The sequence below is a fragment of the Monodon monoceros genome, unplaced genomic scaffold, assembly GCF_005190385.1.
Source record: "Monodon monoceros isolate NGI ecotype Baffin Bay Population unplaced genomic scaffold, NGI_Narwhal_1 Super_Scaffold_15, whole genome shotgun sequence".
Classification (NCBI taxonomy): Eukaryota; Metazoa; Chordata; class Mammalia; order Artiodactyla; family Monodontidae; genus Monodon; species Monodon monoceros.
In genome coordinates, this window is record NW_021703771.1 from 12,753,467 (window position 1) to 12,768,889 (window position 15,423).

General features: G+C 38.5%; 1 pseudogene; it reads right to left on the reverse strand.

Annotated features, from left to right (window-relative positions):
• Positions 1–3,745: 3,745 nt before the first annotated feature.
• LOC114896278 lies at positions 3,746–9,619 on the reverse strand (annotated as a pseudogene).
• Between the last annotated feature and the right edge of the window lie 5,804 nt (positions 9,620–15,423).

Below are 15,423 nucleotides of genomic sequence, written 5' to 3' on the forward strand. Positions count from 1 at the left end.
TATTTTCACAAGCATTTATATCTCTCTCATTTCCTCTCCAGCCTTAAGGCAGTAATTACTAGCAGCAGGATCAGCTAGTAACTAAATCACTTTGCTGCCTCTCTGCAACTCTTCCTACTTCGGGCACTATTTCTGCTAGCTGGACTCTGGTAAACAGCACTTTGATAAATAGTAAGCCCCTGCCTTTCCCCTTTCTTCTCTCTGCATATCCCTAAAATTCTAACACACTTCTTACATCAAGTTGGAAGAGTGCGCTGAAACACCCCTTTTCCAAGTGTCTCCCTCCTATTATACTGCAAACACCCAGAGGGCACAGAGTTGCCCACTGTAGATGGTACATCCACGTTGACAGAAACGAACTGAAATTCCAAATGGAAAAGCTGATGCTTCCTTCCCTTCTAGTCACCCCTGTTAGAAATATTTAATCTTTAGCTATCACTTAGTCTCCTCCTTCCAAATATTCTCAGAATTCCACTTACGTTCTGAATGACGCTTCATTTTCTCCAGATGTCCTTTAGATTTTCAAGATACTATCCTCCTAACTTTCAGCAATTTTATGGAATTTCCCTGGGTTTTTATTCTTCTCATTTGTACCAGCCTGGTCGGATCCATAAGTATTTACAATTATTTCCTCTTAAATCTGAATTTAGATTCAGAATATGTGAGTCCAAATGGAAGCACTTCCTTTTACTAGATTGGATACATTGGGCAAGATGGTTTGCTTCTCCAAGCCTCAGTCTTCTTTTTGGTAAAATTTGAGTGTTTATATCTGTTGGGCCTACAGAGCTGTCATAAGGACCAAATGAAAGAGGGTTTGTACAATGCTAGGGACATGATAATGTACTATAAACATGTTAGCTATTATTTTACTGAGACTAAATATATCAACCACATATAACAATAAAATTCCGACCCACAACCTGTGCAGCAACCAGCCATGGAATCCAAACCACAAGCTCTGTAGCAATTGGCTCCAAAGGGTTAGAACTTGGTCAACAATTGTTAGCTCCCCCAATTTTTGTAATCCTTCTCCCCCACTTCCAATTCAGAACTAGCCAGAGAAATCCAAATAGGATTCCTCCTTTCTAGTTAGCCCACCTTCAACTTCCCTTGCCAGCAACCTCCAATAAAAGCATTTCTAAAAACTTCTCTCATTTTTTCCACTATACAACTTTTTCAAATCTGTTACCTGTCTGCCTTTGAATCTCTGCCAAATGAAGTAATAGTGACTTTGCTAAAGCAAATCTGCATAAATAACCTCTGTTCTCATTTGGGCAGTCTTTGTGTATTTTTATAATACTATAGTGTATATTTAAATTTATTCCTATAAAACTTGACAATACTATATATTTTTTTCTCTCAGAGAAATCCATCCATTGGCTTAATGTTGATATTTATTAAACATCTCCTACATAATAATACTGTGATGGCTCCTCCAGGGTTTCATAGAAGACTAAATTATGTAGAGCCATAAGTTATGTGGAACCCTGTGGAACACACGGCTTTGCTTGGAAGATACGATACAAAATAAGAAAAAGTAAAGTCAGAAATTCAAGACAGGCTAAAAATAATGTTTATAAGGTAAAATCAGTGATACAGGCTATAAATGTGCTGATTCCAAAAAGTAGATATCATATATGCTTACCCAGGATCTAGGAAGGCTTCAAGCAGGAAATGTGATTTGAACTGAGATTTGTAGGAAAGTTCTAAACTGAGGGTGGCAGCAGGAAGTGAAGATAATCCAGACAGGGAAACATCTATTAGTAATGTCCAAAGCAGGAATGTGCAAAAACCTGATAGGAAAGCGTGTAGTAATTGCAGCAGCAATCTGTTGGGAGATAAATGGGATACAAGAAAGTAGTGGCAATTAAGACTATAAAATCATTCACCAAAATGTGAACTTTATCCTGAGAAGCTCCTGAATGTTTGTGATCAAGGGCATAATATGTGTAGATGTAATTTCAAATTTAGAAGTCTTCCCTCCAGATGTTAACTTCTCAGCATGTGTTGGGAAATACTTCCCCCTACTTAGAATAATTTATGAATAAAAGTATTACTTTTGACATAACTAACTTTAAAATATTTTAAATTATCAAATAATTTCTAAATACTGAAATCATGGTCTCTGTTTAATTAACTTTCCCGGGAAAACTCCTTTTAATGCTTGTTTAGTTAAAAAAGCATGCCGAGAGAAAGACTTTGGAGAACATAAAGACATTATGCATATTCATTTCTTATCGATTTTTTATTGGAGTATAATTTACAATGTTGTGCTAGCTTCAGGTGTACAGCAAAGTGATTCAGTTACACACACACACACACATATTCTTTTTCAGATTCTTTTCATTGTAGGTTATTACAAGACACTGAGTATAGTTGTCTGTGCTATACAGTAGGTTGTTTTTCTATTTTATACATAGTAGTATGTATATGTTAACCCAAAACTCTCAATTTATCCCTCTCACCTTTTCCCCTCTGGTAACCATAAGTTGGTTTCCTATGTCTGTGAGTCTATTTCTGTTTTGTAAATAAGTTCATTTTTATCAGTTTTTAAGATTCCACGTATAAGTGATATATTTGTCTTTCTCTGTCTGACTTACTTCACTTAGTGTGAGAATCTCTAGATCCATCCACGTTGCTGCAAATGGCATGATTTCATTTTTTTTTATTGCTGAATAATATTCCATTGTGTATATATATATATATATCACATCTTCTTTATCCATTCATCTGTAGATGGCCATTTAAGTTGCTTCCATGTCTTGGCTATTGTAAATAGTGCTGCAATGAATATTGGGGTGCATGTATTTTTTTTTTTTTTATGCTTTGAGACATTTTATTTAAATTGTTTTTAAAGACAGCAATAATTTATGCCATGAACCAAACGAGGGTGCCGATGAGCATCTTCTGAACTGCCTGGTCACTGCCCCGGCCCCTGCGCTCTGCCACTGGTGGGGATGGCCCTGCCGGGGGTGGGAGGTGGTCAGCTTTGGAATAGTGACAGCAGGGCCGAGGCCAAGACCCAGGCGGGAGGCCAGGAGCAGACACAGAGCCACTGCAAGTGGCCGGGCATTGGGATTTCTTCCCGTTATTATCACAGTGACCCTGGGGAACGGCGAGGTGACCTGGGGACGTGGTGACCTCGGTCCCCGCACACAGCGATTGCCCTGTCTCTCCTCTCCTCCCCCTACCAATCCCACAACGGTTCTTTTTTTTTTTTTTAAATATAATTTTGTAAATGTTCCATAAAAATACTATTATTCCTAGTCAAACACAGATATTGCAATATGAAGGGTAACTGCTCTGTCTTTGCTCTAGAAAATGTGAAAAGGTCATCACATCGGATAATATAGAAGAGTGTGGAACCTCTAGGTATCACAAAAGCCAGTACCGAGCACGCGAGGGGGAAGAGTTGCTAGGTGCTGGGCCGGGGCCCCCTCCGCACTTCCCTGCTCAGTGCCGGGGCCTGTGGACGTGGCAGGGCCTGAAGGGTCCTCTCTGCAGGGAGGACATCATGGCTTTGAGACACAGACAGTGGCCACACTCCGCCCCAGTGGCCGGGCCCCCGAAGCCACCTGCTCAGCCCGAAGCACCGAAGAGCCGGTGACGACGGGGACGTGGCCTCTCCTCCTTCAGCAGTGAGGCTCCACCTGGCCCTCAAGGCGCCTTCGCAGGCAGGCCTGGGCCACAGGAGCTGGCGGGGCCTGTCCCTTGAGGCAGGAGGCCTGGGCCAGTGACCGTGCCTTCAGTTCTCAGACAGAGACAGGGCCAGAGAGGCCTGGAAGACGGCCTCCTCATCAATGCTGCAGTCCACAAAGGTGTCGTAGGAGAACTTGTGCCGGGGGAGCAGGCGCTGCAGGAAGTTGGCGCTCTGGTAGCTTGGGTCGCCCCAGGGCACAGCCGAGCAGATGGGACACACCACGCGGTTGGGGTCACTGTAGTGCTTGTCCATGCAGTGCTTTACCAGCTTCTGCTGATCCAGGCTGCGGGCGCCACAGTAAGGGCAGGCGAAGGTGGACCTGTTGGGGACGGCGCTAGGGATGGGCTGGGATGTGGGCACCACAGGGACGAGCTTGGGACAGTTAGCCATCTGCTCCTGGACCTTCAGGCAGGAGGCAACGTGCACCCTCATCTTGGCCAGCGTCACCTTCTTGCTGCAGCCCCGCAGGGTGACTTGTAGGACGAAAGCTGCTTCTCCACGTGGGCGGCCTTGTCCACTTTCTTGGGGTTGAAGGGCAGGCAGCACCATGGGCACGGGGGGATGGCACCTGCAGGCATGGCCGGAGGTACTCCCCGCGGAACCTCTAATTCTTGCAGCCAGTGGGATGGCTCCGCCGCTGAACAAGCTGTCCTTACAGGGATGCGAGGAAAGTCGGCCTCCCTGTCCCTTCTACCCACCGGCTCCACTTCTGCCTTCCAGGGCCGGCATGTATCTTTTTGAATTAGAGTTTTCTCGGAATATATGTCCAGGAGTGGGATTGCAGGATCATATGGTAGCTCTATTTTTATTTTTTTTAAGGAACAGCCATACTGTTCTCCATAGTGGCTGTACCAATTTACATTCCCACCAACCATGTAGGAGGGAGGGTTCCTTTTTCTCCACAGCATTTATTGTTTGTAGACTTCTTGATGTTGGCCATTCTGACTGGTGTGAGGTGATACCTCATTGTAGTTTAGGTTTGCATTTCTCCAATAATTACCAATATTGAACATATTTTCATGTGCCTGTTTGGCCATCTGCATGTCTTCTTTGCAGAAAAGCCTATTTAGGTTTTCTCCCCATTTTTTTGATTGGGTTTTTTTGTGTTTTTTTTTTGTATTAAGCTGTATGAGCTGTTTGTATATTTTGAAAATTAATCCCTTGTTGGTAACATCATTTGCAAGTATTTTCTCCCAGTCCCTAGGTTGTCTCTTCTTTTTGTTTATTGTTTCCTTTGCTGTACAAAAGCTTTTAACTTTAATTAGGTCCCATTTGTTTATTTTTGTTTTTATTTCCATTACTCTAGGAGACAGATCTAAAAAAATATTGCTGCAATGTATGTCAAAGAGTGTTCTGCCTATGTTTTCCTCTAGGACTTTTATAGTATCTGCTCTTACATTTAGGTTTTTAATCCATTTTGGGTTTATTTTTCTATATGTGGTTAGAGAATGTTCTAATGTTATTCTTTTACATGTAGCTGTCCAGTTTTCCCAGCAACACTTATTGAAGAGACTGTCTTTCCTCCATTGTATAGTCTTACCTCCTTTGTCAAAGATTAATTGATCATATGTGAGTGAGTTTATTTCAGAGCTTTCTATCCTGTTTCATTGATCTACATGTCTGTTTTTGTGCCAGTACCATACTGTTTTGATTACTGTAGCTTTGTAGTATAGTCTGAAGTCAGGGAATCTGATTCCTCCAGTTCCGTTTTTCTTTCTCAAGACTGTTTTAGTTTTTCTGGGTCTTTTGTGTTTCCATACAAATTTAAAAATTTTCTTGTTTTAGTTCTGTGAAAAATGCCAGACATTATGCATATTCATTTTATTATCAAGTCTTCACTGGGCTTTATTTGTAGGTCCATACTCAGCAAAACTTCCATTAAGAAAAAAAAAAAAAGGTCATGAAGAACCTAGGAGTAAGACAGGAATAAGGACACAGACCTACTAGAGAATGGACTTGAGGATATGGGGAGGGGGAAGGGTAAGCTGTGACAAAGTGAGAGAGTAGCATGGACATATATACACTACCAAACGTAAAATAGATAGCTAGTGGGAAGCAGCCGCATAGCACAGGGAGATCAGCTTGTTGCTTTGTGACCACCTAGAGGGGTGGGATAGGGAGGGTAGGAGGGAGGGAGATGCAAGAGGGAAGAGATATGGGGATATATGTATAGCTGATTCACTTTGTTATAAAGCAGAAACTAACATACCATTGTAAAGCAATTATACTCCAATAAAGATGTTTAAAAAACAAACAAACAAAAAAAACCTAATATGCTGTAAAGTTCTCTGTTGGATAATGATCACAAACAACTCTAAACAAACAAAAATGATACAGCATGAAAGCTTACAAACAAGCTGAGGTAGAGTTTTGGTTTATAGTGTTTTTGTTATTTTTCTGAAGTAGAAATGCCACCTTTCCAATAACTTTGAAGGTAAATCTTAACTTGCTGGTAAATACACTACGATAGCTACTTTCAAGGAAGAAAAATTCAGAGGCAAGAAGGGAAAGGGCATCTTTTGGGGATGCTCACTAGCCCACCAACCTCTGAGCACTGAGGTGAGTCCCTTCATGGCCATAATCTTTCCTCATCATCTGGTCTCCACCATCACAGCCAAGTATGTCTCCCAGCCTTACTCTATTAGATGTTAGAATCTTTATTTTGATGCATTTTATCTGTTAAAATTTCTAACATTTATTTTCAAGGTAATCTCATTATATGTTCAAGGTTTGATTTTAGTGGAATATCAAGTGCATGTATCAAACTGCTCTCCAGATATTTGAGAACTGTAGAAAATCATATGTATTATTGCTATGTTGAACCTATTTTGTTTCCTTTCTCACCTCCCTTTCTGTCTTTCTGAGGCCCAAGCACATACTGAAGATACTCAACTCATTTAATATTTCAAAGCAACATTGGGAGAATGATTCTTTCTGCATCTAATAAGGAGGTGTGTCAAGAAGTAAATGTTTTGGTGTTGAATCAAACTACTGACAACCTCTATATCTAGAACAACCAGAGTTCATAAGTCTTTGGTGTCCTGGAGAAAGGAATCCTTAAAAAAAGGAAACGTTTTCCTTATTGCCCACAGGGATGTATCCTGAGAGTCTAAAATGTTGACCCTAAGTCTGCTCAGGAGATCAGAACAAATTATTTAAACTTGAAAAGTCACTTTGGACGCCCCATGCAACACCCATCCCACAAACGCCTTATGGCTTGAAGCATATGAGTCGAACAAATATATGAATCATTGTACATTCTTCTGGAATCTCCATATGTTCGACTGGCCAAGAGTAAGATTGTTTTCCACTGGATTGTACCATCTTTCCTTGAATGATTATGCTTGAATTATTAGAGCAAAGCTATAGAGTTTTGCAGTGTATCTTTTCTAATAGTTCTTAAATATCAGTGAGTTGAATATCTCTTCTCCATGGAAAGACAGCTTGGTAGTAGTGAAAAACATACAGAAAAAGCATGGTTGGGGACATAAACTAGCCATATGTCTCAGATACAATAAAATATTTTACAGTAAAAAATAATACTTCATAATTACAACACATTTTTGGTAAAATGATAACAAGTGCACAGATCATATAGAAAAATGTTTTTTCAAGGGGAATAAATGAATAAAACTTAAAGATAGTAATAAAAGAAGAGATTTAAAAGTTGAAAAGATTGAACTACATATTCTCTCAGGTGATCTATAATGAAAAGAGAATAGACGGCATTGCTAGTGAGAGGGGAAATGTCCGAGTGGAGTGTCAATCACAGCTTAGTCAAAGAGAAGTTCAGAAGTAAAACTTGGCAAATCAGAGGAGGTAAATAGTTCCAGAAACATAAGGCTTTAAAGTGAGACACCAGAGGAGAAAAAGATAAAAGTTGCATAAAAAACAAGCAGGGATATTTACAGATAGAAAATTAGGTATGTATAGAAGGGAGAGTTGAGGAGGAACTTTGAAAACTGGAAGTGATTTTACCTGCAGGTTAACAGGAATTCAACAGCCCAGTAAACTGGTCCTTTTATTATAAATTTCCCTTACATCTGAGGTGCTCATCATATGGTGAAGATAAAAACCAGAATAATATAAACTTAACATCAATGTGCTGACTTGGAGACCAGAGGAAGTCATATTTTCGACTATGAAAAAATGGGAAGTATATGGGACCACAGAATCCTAGGGTTGAAGGCATCCGATGGGTGTCAGTTGCTTGAGTCTCATTTATAAATTATTTTCCAAAAGCTCATTACTTCTAAGGCAGTCCATTTTGGTCAGAATATTCTGTCAGATATGTCTACCTTGTATTGAGTTGGGGAGTCTCTCCCTGTGCATCCATGACTCATTGGCCTTAACTGTAGGGCCACATAAAAAGACTCAAGTCTTCTACATCAGATCCAGCTACTGTGCTCTTCATCAGGTGGTCTATTCAAGGTAACATAAAGACGAATCTTCTAACCAGGGTCCATAAGGTATGATTTTAAAACTCTGCTATCAGCATTAGTGTTCTCCTTTGGGCGTACTCCACTTATTTTAAAATTCTTAGTATAATCTGATTAGCCTCCTGGCCACTATTATTTTACGAAGGTGATGTCAATCATTGAGTTTTGCAATGAGCCATATCATACTGTTGACACTTACTGAACTGATTCAAGTTAAACACATGCTGCTACTAAGCCATCTTTACTGGATCCTGGATATATATGAGTAATTTTGTTTTCTTTCAAGTTTGGGACCTTACAGTTACATCAGATGATACATTATTTTATTGGTCTGTTGTTCTGTCAGGACATTTTTAGCTCTTCATTCAGTCACTAGATCACATATCTTGCTCAGTACAGTGTCTGAGCCACCATGTCATTTAATAACTTGATATGTCATTGATATAAAAGTGAGGGCAGAAGACAGAGCACAGCATCAAAGATGTCACTCAGGTTTGGGATTCAAACATTCCTAGGTGTATGATCAACTCAAACACATTTCTTCAGCTTGTCCTCAGTGATAACCTGAGAAAATGTGAAATATTTTTCTACCCCATTTCTCTCATCTGCAAGATTAGTAAGCCCGTATAAAAGTTAAATTAGATAATAGAATATTTTCTTACTGAAATTTTGCATGATCCTAGTGATCATGACTTTCTTATTTTTTCTCCTCATGTCCTAGGTTATCTTCTTTAACTATGTGCTTAAAAAATAATGATAAAAGTAATGGGTTCTCATGATAAAATTTAAAGTCACACAACTATAAAACATAAAAGACTTTCATTCTCTCCAGTGCCCATACACAACTCCCTAGAAGTAACACAGTTAAAAGTTTGTCATATATATTCTCAAACATATTTCATGTTATATTCATATTCATATATACAGATAGAGGAATGGTTATACCCTGTATCTGTGAGTTTGGATATAGACAGAACACATATATGTTTATACCATCCATCTATCGTACGTCTACTGTTTATGAATGCACCCACCTAACTACCCAATGCTTTCATCCTGTTCAGCTAATGGCCTTTTTTACTCTAAATACACTGATTTATTTTAATGGAATAATTCAAGTTACATTGTAATTTACATCAAGTGTAGATAACTTCTATTTGCTTTTCCAGATTTATTTGCCACCCTTCTTCACCTTCTTCTGTGTCCTGGGAGGCTGGCATGCATGGACCACATCAACAGACTCCCTTACCCTTTGACTTTCAGTTTGGTTGAACCACAAGAAAGCACCAGCAACACATTGGAGAGAAGGGGAAGAGTCACCCTTCCCTCTCTTAAGGTTTGTCTTGCACTGGCTACCTCCCTTGACCAAAGGTCCTAGCTCCTGTGAAGGTGGCCCTCTCTTCTTGTCTTCTGGGGACCCTCTATCTCTTTCCCCTTTAGGCACAGAGATGATAACTGTTCCTGTTGTTTCTAGCACCATTTCCCCTATGCCTTGCCAACACATATTTAAGTTGTTCCTTCATCAAATTGAATGGGCGATCTGTTTCTGACAAGAATCCTGATAGATATATTTATTGACGATTTTTAGATTCTTTACAATATTTTACTACTGCAAAAAATTTCAGTGAGCTACGTTTTACACACATCTGTGCACAATTTAGTGTAGGAAATGTTCTAAAAGAGGTATTTATGATCCTCTACTTTTTTACAATTTCCAGATATTTCCAAATTTACCATAAAAAAGGTATACATTTGGACTTACAATGATGCTGTGTGAGAGTCTGTGGGAGTGTAAACTGAGTTCCCTGTACAGTATGCAATCCATCTGAAGTATTTAATAATTCATTCTAGAATTTTCCCTTAGTTTGAAGTAGAAATCACTGATTACTGTTTTCAGAAACCATTTCTGATGTTTTAGGAAAAAACTGGAAAACTCTATTTCTCAGCATTCATTTCTCTCTCCTCTTCCCAGGATCCTTCCACAATATCTGATAGTAGGTTTGACTTCATGCCTGAATCCCTTAGTCCGGGGCTGGAACCCACCTGCAGCATTAATGAAAAACCTGGAGTGTTTACTAAACCTCTTTAACTTGGAGGGATTCAACTTCAAACTCAGTCTTTCTTTCACTAGGAAGCTGTTAATATCCTTGTTCAAGACTTTCAGTTCTAGTTATTGTTTTCCCTCTGGGCTCCTTGGAGCCTCCCAGCCCATAAGTCCATCAAGGATGGGTGGAGAGTTTGAAAGAAGATTTTTGGGGTTTTCTCTCTGTGGCCCTGCCTTCTGAGATACTGCCTTCCTAGTTTTCCAGGCTTGGAGACAGTCCTGAAATCCAATAAGTTATGACTTTGTACTTGAGTATTATCTTTGCCTTGCTGTGGGGACTGGGGAGTGCCCCAAGGGAAAATCAATATGGATCCTTCAAGGGTCATATGCTCTCTAGCTCCTGCGAACATTAAGTTCTTTAACCAGTTCCTTTTAAATATTTTGTTCAGAGTTTATTAGCATTAGTAGTATAGTAAGCCACTCTACCATTACCAGAAACCAGAACTTGGTATATGACCTTTTAACTTTTAGGAGTCAAGTAAAAGCCTGGGTGTTTGTATGCAACTATTTTTGCTAAATTTTACTAAGTGAGGAAACCAATGATACTCAAGAGTTAAAACTTTGAGATAAGAGGGTTCCTATTTTATCATCTGTGACAATAATGGAAATTCAAGGCTTAAAACCCAGAACATTTTGTTGCTAAGTGTATATATTAGTCTTAGAATTATAATAAACTTTAAATTTTATTTTATCATTCCAGTTTCTCTCAGAAATTCTTATATAAAACAAAAAATATTGTTAATAGCTTTATAGAAGTTAATTGAATCGTTTCAGAAATGACTAAAACCTTACACTCTGGTCTTGCGTATTTCGGGGAGAATTCTGGCCTTGACTTCAGAGGCATGTGAGGCTCTCTACACTCAGCACATTAATCGCTGAAAGTGGTTAATATGAGAAAGGCTGTACTTTTCCATTAACTCAAATTCCTCATTTACCTTTATTGTTATCTAAGAAGAAAAGCTTTATTAAAATAAATTTGGTAGTTTAAAGAATAATAGAGAAGGTACTTAATTCAATGAAGAGAGAAACTGCTTTTAAGCACACTTTTGCAGTTTGGAAGCACACATTTAAAATCCAGCAGTTGAAAGACTAATTAGAATTCATTCCTATCTTTTTACTAAAGCATGAACCATCATGTAAGCATGGTTCAGGATCTTTTTAGCTTATTTCTAGCTTTGGCCTTTAGCATTTTCAAGTTGCTTTTCCTCCTGTGCACGTCCATTGCTGCTACTAACATCACAGCTTGTGATTATTAGTTTACACATCTGTACCCTCTGATCGCCTCTGTTTTATTCAGCTTCATGGGCGCTGTACCCAGCATGGTGCCTTAGATGTGGTAGGTACAGAATAAAATTTAATTGTAAGTGTATTTATTTTGAATGACTACATAAATAGAAAGAGTATAATGTTAAAACTTTATGATCAGGAGAAGTAACAACTGACACTGCAGAAATACAAAAGATCATGAGAGATTACTACAAGCAACTCTATGCCAATAAAATGGACAATGTGGAAGAAATGGACAAATTCTTAGAAATGCACAACTTGCCAAGACTGAATCAGGAAGAAATAGAAAATATGAACAGACCAATCACAAGCAATGAAATTGAAACTGTGATTAAAAATCTTCCAACAAACAAAAGCCCAGGACCAGATGGCTTCACAGGCGAATTCTATCAAACATTTAGAGAAGAGCTAACACCTATCCTTCTCAAACTCTTCCAAAATATAGCAGAGGGAGGAACACTCCCAAATTCATTCTATGAGGCCACCATCACCTTGATACCAAAACCAGACAAGGATGTCACAAAGAAAGAAAACTACAGGCCAATATCACTGATGAACATAGATGCAAAAATCCTCAACAAAATACTAGCAAACAGAATCCAACAGCACATTAAAAGGATCATACACCATGATCAAGTGGGGTTTATTCCAGGAATGCAAAGATTCTTCAATATACGCAAATCAATCAATGTGATAAACCATATTAACAAATTGAAGGAGAAAAACCATATGATCATCTCAATAGATGCAGAGAAAGCTTTTGACAAAATTCAACACCCATTTATGATAAAAACCCTGCAGAAAGTAGCCATAGAGGGAACTTTCCTCAACATAATAAAGGCCATATATGACAAACCCACAGCCAACATCATCCTCAATGGTGAAAAACTGAAAGCATTTCCACTAAGATCAGGAACAAGACAAGGTTGCCCACTCTCACCACTCTTATTCAACATAGAGTTGGAAGTTTTAGCCACAGCAATCAGAGAAGAAAAGGAAATAAAAGGAATCCAAATCGGAAAAGAAGAAGTAAAGCTGTCACTGTTTGCAGATGACATGATACTATACATAGAGAATCCTAAAGATGCTACCAGAAAACTACTAGAGCTAATCAATGAATTTGGTAAAGTTGCAGGATACAAAATTAATGCACAGAAATCTCTGGCATTCCTATACACTCATGATGAAAAATCTGAAAGTGAAATCAAGAAAACACGCCCATTTACCATTGCAACAAAAAGAATAAAATATCTAGGAATAAACCTACCTAAGGAGACAAAAGACCTGTATGCAGAAAATCGTAAGACACTGATGAAAGAAATTAAAGATGATACCAACAGATGGAGAGATATACCATGTTCTTGGATTGGAAGAATCAACATTGTGAAAATGACTCTACTACCCAAAGCAATCTACAGATTCAATGCAATCCCTATCAAACTACCACTGGCATTTTTCACAGAACTACAACAAAAAATTTCACAGTTTGTATGGAAACATAAAAGACCCCGAATAGCCAAACCAATCTTGAGAACGAAAAACGGAGCTGGAGGGATCAGGCTCCCTGACTTCAGACTATATTACAAAGCTACAGTAATCAAGACAGTAAGGTACTGGCACAAAAACATAAAGATAGATCAATGGAACAGGATAGAAAGCCCAGAGATAAACCCACGCACATATGGTCACCTTATCTTTGATAAAGGGGGCAGGAATGTACAGTGGAGAAAGGACAGCCTCTTCAATAAGTGGTGCTGGGAAAACTGGACAGGTACATGTAAAAGTATGAGATTAGATCACTCCCTAACACCATACACAAAAATAAGCTCAAAATGGATTAAAGACCTAAATGTAAGGCCAGAAACTATAAAACTCTTAGAGGAAAACATAGGCAGAACACTCTATGACATAAATCACAGCAAGATTCTTTTTGACCCACCTCCTAGAGAAATGGAAATAAAAACAAAAATAAACAAATGGGACCTAATGAAACTTAAAAGCTTTTGCACAGCAAAGGAAACCATAAACAAGACCAAAAGACAACCCTCAGAATGGGAGAAAATATTTGCAAATGAAGCAACTGACAAAGGATTAATCTCCAAAATTTACAAGCAGCTCATGCAGCTCAACATTAAAAAAACAAACAACCCAATCCAAAAATGGTCAGAAGACCTAAATAGACATTTCTCCAAAGAAGATATAGAGACAGCCAACAAACACATGAAGGACTACTCAACATCATTAATCATTAGGGAAATGCAAATCAAAACTACAATGAGATATCATCTCACACCAGTCAGAATGGCCATCATCAAAAAAATCTAGAAACAATAAATGCTGGAGAGGGTGTGGAGAAAAGGGAACACTCTTGCACTGCTGGTGGGAATGTGAATTGGTACAGCCACTATGGAGAACAGTATGGAGGTGTCTTTAAAAACTACAAATAGAACTACGATATGACCCAGCAATCCCACTACTGGGCATATACCCTGAGAAAACCATAATTCAAAAAGAGTCATGTACCAAAATGTTCATTGCAGCTCTATTTACAATAGCCCGGAGATGGAAACAACCTAAGTGCCCATCATCGGATGAATGGATAAAGAAGATGTGGCATATATATACAATGGAATATTACTCAGCCATAAAAAGAAACGACATTGAGCTATTTGTAATGAGGTGGATAGACCTAGCATCTGTCATACAGAGTGAAGTAAGTCAGAAAGAGAAAAACAAATACCGTATGCTAACACATATATATGGAATTTAAGAAAAAAAAATGTCATGAAGAACCTAGAGGTAAAACAGGAATAAAGACACAGACCTACTAGAGAACGAACTTGAGGATATGGGGAGGGGGAGGGGTGAGCTGTGACAAAGCGAGAGAGAGGCATGGACATATATACAGTACCAAACGTAAGGTAGATAGCTAGTGGGAAGCAGCCACATAGCACAGGGATATCAGCTCGGTGCTTTGTGACCGCCTGGAGGGGTAGGATAGGGAGGGTGGGAGGGAGGGAGATGCAAGAGGGAAGAGATATGGGAGCATATGTATATGTATAACTGATTCACTTTGTTATAAAGCAGAAACTAACACACCATTGTAAAGCAATTATACCCCAATAAAGATGTTAAAAAAATAAAATTAAATTAAATTAAATTTAAAAAAAACTTTATGATCAAGATTTTTTTGTCTCTTACTGGCATTCTACAATTATTCTGACCGATTGATATTTTTCTAAATATTTTAAAAGCAACTTATTAAGTAAATTTAATTATACCAAAAGTTTGGGGAAATCTGACATTATAGAAGGTAAGCTACAGAAGTTTTGTAAATTTCATGGACGGTCGGAAGTGAAGTTAGGATTTTACCTGAAACTTACTCTCCATCCCTCTTTCATGGCTCTCCATTAGCTTAGTGATTCTGTCAAGTTCAGGAGTGTAGTACTAGGCCCTGCCACCTCAGAAAACTGATTTGCTGGCTCAATTCAGGCACAAGGACTGAACTTACATTCTGTAAAACGTCAGAATGCCAGTTTACAAGATCTAAACTCCCACAGAAACTAGCTACTCTTCCCAACTTCTATTTTATGCATTGTTTTTGCATTATGGTATATCAAATTAGGATCTGAAATTTATTTTCTGGAAATCAAATGTAAAAAGGAGTTAACATCAGCTACAACAATGATAATAATGCTAATAAGTATAAAATAATAAATAACAACTACCATTTATAGAGCAGGTACCATAGACCAACCTCTTTTCTATATGCCACGGTTCAATGTTTTACATTAATCTAAGATTCCCGAACATATTTATTTATACATTAAGAATATACAAATTATCATAACAAGACAAATTCAGATCCTTGTACTAAGATCTATTGGATCTCT